We start from the raw sequence: 8,173 nt of genomic DNA on the forward strand, positions 1-8,173 counted from the left end.
CAATAAGAGACACATAATATCTCTTATATAGTATTATTTCCAAAGATGTTTAATCTGAATTTAATCATGAAGAAACAGACAAATCCAGAATGTGGGAGATTTTCTAAGAAGAATGGCTGGAGTTCTTAAATAATGTAGTGTATGGAAAACAGAAATACAAAATGTGAGGGGAATGTTCTAAATCGAAAGAGGTTAAGGAGACCCAACAACCATATACATATGTAACCCTTATGGTGATGTTTGATCAAAAACTTGAAACAGCTATAAAAGACATTTTGGGGGCAATTGGGTAAATTTGAATGTGAACTAAATATTAGATAATAGTTTTCTTAGTCTGACAATGATATCATTCTTATGCAGGAGAATTATCTCCATTCTGAGGTGATGCTGGAGAACTGAGAAGTGAAGAGTCTTGATATCTTCAACCTAGTTTCAAATGGCTCCATCAAAAGTGTAATGTGGATACATGTACATATATGTTACATGCAGAAGCCTTGGCATATATGATATATGTGTAATATATATGGGTGTTCTGTCATATCTATATCATATATGGTGTGTGGGTGCGTGTTTGTGTGTGTGTGTGTGTGTGTGTGTGTGTGTGTGTGTGTGAAAGAGAGATTGCAATGTGCAAAGTGTTAATAACTTATGTTTAGGTGAAGGATACATGAGAGTTCTTGCACTATCCTTTCAGGGGTTTTGTAGGTTTAAACACAATGAGAAAGAATAATGCGAACAGGGGCAGCAACCACGGTAACTGCAGCGCTTACCTGCCCAGACTAGGAGGTGGAGGGTGCTGACGAGGCATCGGGATCCTGGGTTCTAATCCTGACTCTACCACCAAGCAGCTGAGTGGATGACTTTAGCTCTTCTGGGGCCCTTCTCTGACACTGAGAAAATTGAACCAGACATCCTTTGGGGTCCTTTTTAGCCTTCGGCAAGTGCATAGTTACTCAGAGCCACCTGAGCTAAGCATTAGTGAAATTTTGTCACACCTAGCATTTTGTTCTCTCAGGCCTGATTTATTTCTTTAGCCCTTCTTGGCCACCCTCCCAAGGCAGCCTGTCCCTGACTTGATGAGGTCCTCACTCACATGGCTCCTGAATGGGAGATACCGTAGCTGCCGGCTCCGGACCGTGGCTCCCGCCTGACCTCACGGCAGGGCTTCTTCCCAGACTCTCAGATATTGCTTTCCAATGATAATTCTTCTGATTTTCTCTTTGTTACAAAGCTAACACACACCTCTGATAGAAACTGCGGAAAATTTGGGAAACTATGTAGAAGAAAACTTAAATTGCCCACAGTTACACCATTTCACGGATAGCCACTTGTACATTTTTTCTGAATGGATAGGAGCACACACATGTGCGTGTTGCATAGCTGATCTCTTATATACATATTGTTGTGTTCTTATTTTTAACTGAATCGTATACAAACTTTTTTCAATTTTTTAAAACTTAACACGTCTTGAGAGGGAATGGGACAGATCATCATTCTGCAATGTCTTTTTCAGAATTTACAAATGTGGGAGGTCATTTTGGAAACTTATGATGATGAAACACATTATATACTTGAGAATGAAATAACTGAAATATTAAAATGTTACAATATGTTAATGAAACATTTTAATGTTTCTTTATCATTATTTGTACCTCCTTATATAATAAAAAGATTCACTGTTTTTTTTTTAATTTGGTTTGCATTTATTGAGGACTGCATTTTTTTAAAGATTTTATTTATTTATTTATTTATTTGAGAGAGAGAGAGAGAGAGAGAGAGAGAGCACAAGAAGGGGGAGCAACAGAGGGAGAGGGAGAAGCAGGCTTCTCTCTGAGCAAGGAGCCTGATGGGACGCTCGATCCCAGGACCCTGGGACCAGGACCTGAACCAAAGGCAGACGCTTAACTGACTGAGCCACCCAGGCACCCTGAAGATTCACTGTTTTCATGTAAGATATTTTCCAAATGATGTGACAACTCTTGGCTCATTTCTTCTTGTTCTGATATAAGGCTGGCCTGTTACATTATCCATCCAATACCAGAGAATACTGGGAGAAAGAAAGGACAAAGGGAAGAAAAAGAATTTCTCAGTTTATGATACTCTATCTCCACTTCTGGATAGCAGTGGTAGGATTTGGGGGGGGTATGAGTATAGTGAGTGCATGGCAGGGGGCAACCAATTGAAGGGAGTGAGGAAATGAATTAAATAGGAGAGGGGTGGGGATACATATGGTAAATACCTTGGAGATTCCTTCTTCTTTCTTACTAATACCAAATAATAAAGTTTAATTTTACTATACTGTGTATGTGTGTGATTGTGTGTGTGTGTGTGTGTGTGTGTGAGAGAGAGAGAGAGAGAGAGAGAGGAATGGGAGAGACAGGTGAGAGGGATGCATTCTAGAACTTTAAAAAAAAAAACAGCATTAATCATGGGCACTTTCTAATGTCATTAAATTAATTTAAAAACATCCTAACAGTTGACAGATGAATATTATTTACTATTTTCAAGGAAGAACCTGAACTATTCACTCATCTAAGCATTTAATATCTTGAGCCAAGAAGTTCGAACCACTCAATTCATCTTCATGGATTCCCTGGGAAGCAAGGAGAAAGGAGAAATTACTCCCTACCCCCTCTTTTATGTGCTGTGTGTCTATAAATGCATATATTTTGATTATGCACTTTATAGAAAAGGAAATTCCATAAACCAAGTACGTCTCTCTGAAATCATTCTAACCCTCATTAGAATACGTACATTCACCTGAAATTGTTGCCTCCATACTCCCTGTATTCCTGCAATTTTCCAAATATGTACATTTCTATGACCATCATGCTTATTATTTTTAACGGCTATATAATATTCCATTTTATTGATTATGCCACAGCTTACTCAATTACCTTTACTGTGACAGCTTTAGGAGTTTTTTAAATTACTTTTGGCATCATAAGTAATGCTGTGAATGTATCATTGCGCAAATATTTTGTTTTCTTTTTGGATTCTTTACTTGAGTCTCAATCATGCTGGCTTTTATTATTTCATTTCTGCTAGACTTGTAAGTATACAATAGAACTTCTTAGCTGTTTGATTTGTATTTATCTAATTTCTATCAGTGGTTTAGGCCATAGTGTCTATCTATCTATTTTCCTGTATATAAAATTGTCTAGTCTTACCCTTTTACATTCTGACCAGTTGCCACAGAGAAGCTAAAGAGTAGCCATAAAAATTTTTATTAGATCTAGATTTTTTTTAAGAATGTAAGCTCCCACAAGTTATATTTGTCATAAATCGTTTTCACATTCTGTGGTTTTCTTTTTTAAACTTTGTTCAGTTACATTATTTAATATGATATATTAATAGACATTAAGAAGAAACTGTAACAGGATTTGCTCCCAGATTCTTTTCCAGTGATTTCTATTGCCCTTGGAGACCTCCTTATCACCCCTGCAATTCCTGTCACCTGAATCCTCCGGTCTCAGAACAAGAAGAGAAAATAGCTTTGGCACAAGGTTGAAGTGGGGCCTGGGATACCCTGGGAACACGGCCTCCTCCCTGGGGACCGTGACTGAGAGCTGGGCTGCCGGTCCCCAGGGACATTGCTATTAGCACTCTGCTTTTTCCACTGCCCTATTTGTTCCAAAATGATCATTGTGATATCCCAGAATTAAGTCTCTGGCTGTCCCTTAAACCATGTGGTGAGGGACCAGAACTTACTATTCCCAGAGTTGCCTGCAGGTCACAGGGAGAAATGGGCAAGGACGGTGTGTCTCTTTGACAAGTCATGCTTGCTCCAGGTCACTGTGATGACACAGCTGTCCCCGTCCGTTATCCTGGGCCCGAATCAGGCATTGCACACTTCCCTGGCTTGGGGCTAGAGGTGTGAGACAGATCCCAGGTCCACATAGAGGATTATCACTGTGGCTGTTTCTGGCAGAAGCCAGTACGTGTGCGTGTTGCCTGTCTCTGGGGTCTCTGTTGTGCATTACACCTGGGTGGCAGCAACCCCTGCCCAGTCCTTGTGATGTTTGGATGCGTGCTTGGCCCCCAGCAGCTATGAGGAGGGAGCTGCTACACGGCTGCTGAGCCACATTCACAGGTGCAGTCATTGTGCTCGACTGCCGGCACTTTGACCGCAGTGGGTCCTCACACCAGAACTGAGCTCTCCACTCTGATTCTGCTGAGGTGTAAATAACATGACCCAGGATGAGAATCCATGTGAAGCTGGAAAAGCTGGGGAACATGGTGGTTTGGGAATGGGAGTGGCAGAGGGGAAGAGAAGGAGTGTGGAGATCGTCTACCACCGTGTTTCAAAGAAGGCATATTCTAAAACTTTAAGGTAAAAGGATATACGTTTCTTTCAAAATGCTCTGTTAAGTGCTCTGAAAGGCATATCAACAGCCTGAATTAGGGGACTGCAAAAGCCGGTATGATCTTCCTTAACCTACAATGGGCTTACATCTTGGGAAACCCCTCATCAGTTGAAAATACCATGAGTCGAAAATGCATTTCATACACTTAACCTACACAACATGCCCACCTTCCATGTGCTGAGAACAGTTCCATTAGCCTATAGTTGGGCCCCGTCATTTAACCCAGAGCCTATTTTATACTAAAGTGTGGACTATCTCATGTAATTTATTGAAGACTGTGCTGAAAACGAGGAACAGAATGGTCCTATGGGTGCAGAAGGGTTGTCAGTGTGTGGGTGGTTCACCCTCGTTGTCACGTGCCTGGCTGAGTGCTGGGCTCACCGCCCAGTGTCATGGGAGAGGGTCGTCCCGCGTAGCATCAGCCCGGGGAACAGATCCAAATTCAAAATTTGAGGGATGGTTTCTACTGAGTGCACATCGTTTTCGCCCTCTTGTAAAGTTGAAAAATCATCAGTTGACTCATCGTAAGTGAGGGAATGCCTATATTGAGGACATGGTGAGGGAGAGCTGTTCACACACAGGCAGAGTGAGAAATTTCAAGGATAAAGCAAAGGAGGGTAAGACTCAGGGCAAACACTGCGTAAAGAAAGAGTCCAAGGTGGGAGTAAAGGGAGGGGCCGGGACAGGGCTGTCACTGGCAGGGCTGACCCTAGGCAATGTGGCTCACTCAGCAATTCTACAATCCCGCATTCTACCCATAAATAACTCTCGGAATACAATGCCACAGGTACCATTATTTGCTTAATATTTATAATAGGCTTTCTTTTTAAAACGTAAGTATCTGTTTCATCTTAAATAACACTATCTGGGAAATCAAGTTTGATATGGTAGTTATATATATTTCTAATATATATTAAAATAAACACATAATTAGTACGGATATACATCTTTTAGGTGAAGCACCTAAAATAATCTCAGGTACTGATCAGGAGTAGGCACACCACTCTCTGGAAAATCCATCCTTTCTTCACCCCACAGCCCATACCTCTGCCATCATCACCTCCTACTGGAATTATCTGAAACTTGCCCAGAAACGCTCTTCCTTCTCTCCATCTCCTGCTCTGGGCAAAGTTGGAACTCACTCTTCAAGTTTGAACTTGGCCTTCACTTCCCAAAGAAATGCACCGCCCCCCCAAAACTGGAGGTTTCTTACTTATAATTCCATAGTTTCCCTCTTTCCTAATTCACTGACTACACTTATTACTGTCACTGATTTCATTACAGTTGCCCTTGAACAATGCAGGGGTTAGGGGCACCGACCCCCATGCTGGGGAAAATCCACATATAACTTTTGAATCCCCGAAACTTAACTACAAATAGCTTACTATTTTCCAGAAGCCTTACTGATAACACAAACATTTGATTAACATGTTTTGTATATGTATTATATACTGCATTCTTACAATAAAGTAAGCTAGAGAAAAGAAAATGTTATTAAGAAAATCATAAGGAAAAGACATTTACGATACTGCCCTGTATTTATTGAAAAATATCCACACGTAAGTAGATCTGCACAATTCAAAACTGTGCTGTTCAAGAATCAACTATATTTTCAACCCTCCATTGGAGGTGAACGCTGCGAGAGCAAAGAAACATTAGTCTTTTTCATCCTTATATTATCAGGCCTACCACATTGCCAAGTACATTGTAGCTCTCAATGCAGCACTCAACTAGCTAGTTGAGTGAATGAATTCCAGTGTCTAGCACCCTTGAACAATTCTTTTATCAAAATCTTTTCTTAGCTGACTTTCAATCTGCAAAATACTAAGATCTCCGGATTTAGATATAAGGACCAAGTACACAACTGGCCTATTGTGTGGTCCAGCTTAGCCAGTGAGATCTTTCCCTGGAGACAATCGGCTCAGAGTCCCTTGAATCACACTTAGGTGGTGGGGTCACCTGTTTTGCTTCACAAAACAGCAATGTGTGTGATAAGCGGCAGCAGTCTCCCAGGTTGGACTCTTGGGTTCCAGTCTCTGATTTCTCACCTACTAGTTGTGTGACCTTAAGCAAGTTATTGAACATCCCATAACTCAGTTTCCCCATCCATAAAATTTATACCTGCTTCATAAATTTTTTTAAATGTCTTTAGCATGGTGCTTGGACACAGGAAGCACTCAGTAAATTATTATTATAGCTACTGTATGCCTTTCCCTGCATGATCTCCAGTTTGTTACTATCTCTTTTTTAAATTGTAACCAGTCAATGGTGTACCTGGGTGGCTCAGTCCGTTAAGCGTCTGCCTTGGCTCAGGTCACCATCCCAGGGTCCTGGGATTGAGCCCCACGTGGGGCTCCCTGCTCAGTGGGGAGTCTGCTTGTATACCTTTGCCTCTCCCCCCACTTGTGCTTTCTCGCTCACTCTCTCTCTCAAATAAATAAAATCTTTTAAAAACAAATAAAGTGTAACCAGTCATAATTAAACCCAACATTCTAGTCTGATCAGAACAAAAGGTACAGGAGGCTAGCATCCAAGTTTTAGATATTTTACTTATTTTAATACATTCTAAGATCACACTGGTTTTGGTTATAATACTGTTGAGCCACACTGACCTTGCATTTAATAACACCTTCATACCTTTCTGTGTGAATTTCTGTCCAAATAGCACTTACCTTTCCTGTCTCTGAACAATTGATTTAAAAAACAAAAACAAAAACAAATGCAGAACTTTTACATTCGTTCTTGTTAGGTTTAATTTTCTTGGCTTAGACCTGGTATTTCAGTTCATAAGGATCATTCTGAAGTGTGATGACATTCTTAGATCCATGGCATCTGCAAATTTGTTAAGTACATTTTTTAATGGCATGTCTAAATCATCCATAAAGTTGTTGAACAGAAAGAGGCCAAGGGCAAAATCCACATAATGTTAGTAAAGTCTCTGCAAGTCAACATCAATGGGCCAGCAGCATTCTTCACATGAAATCATCCGGCCTAGAAATCTCCAACTTGTTCATAAGGATTCTAGCTTACCACTTCTCAATAAAGATGCCTGCAAAAATTGGGGTCTAAGGATGTTTGTCGAGGTACTATTCATAAAAGCAAAAAATAGAAAACAATCTTAATGTCCCATAAGAGGTAATTGATTGTATACATTTTTGCACATACTTCCAATGGATTATTCTTTGTCATTGCAAAAAAAAAATAAAATTCTGCAGATTCATGGTTTCCAAACTTATTTTTAGCCATAGATACTATAGAAATTTGCTGGGTTTGCTCCCTAGTTTTTATACCCTCTTCTGATAATATCACTCTGACATTCCAGGGGGAGATTTCCCTTTCCCACTGATGTACTTTTAGTGAAACTAATGACATACCTTTTGCTTCCCTAACCAGAGGGTGTACCCCTGACCCAACATAGGGCAAGTGGGCTCTCTCTCTTAGTACTTAAAAAAAAAAAGTTGAAACTGATGCATTACAGCAGTCATGTCCTGATCCAGCTGGTTGATCCAACATTTCTGCTGCTAGAAGCCCAGAGCTGCCCTGGCTCCTGCCCTTTCTGATTCTGATTTTTCACCCATGCCTTTGATTCGATGAGCTACCCATAACCTTCTAATGAATTGCATTTTGTTTAAGTTATCTAGTGTTAATTTCTGTCCCTTAAATAAAGAACTCTATGTATGGTAACAGATGGAAGCTACAATTGTGGCAGGCCTAGCTTAATGTATAGAGTTGTGGAATCACTATGTTGTATACCTGAAACTAATGTAACATTGTGTGTCAACTATCCTTCAAAAAAGTACATTTAA

The sequence above is a fragment of the Zalophus californianus genome, chromosome 8, assembly GCF_009762305.2.
Source record: "Zalophus californianus isolate mZalCal1 chromosome 8, mZalCal1.pri.v2, whole genome shotgun sequence".
NCBI classification, from domain to species: Eukaryota; Metazoa; Chordata; class Mammalia; order Carnivora; family Otariidae; genus Zalophus; species Zalophus californianus.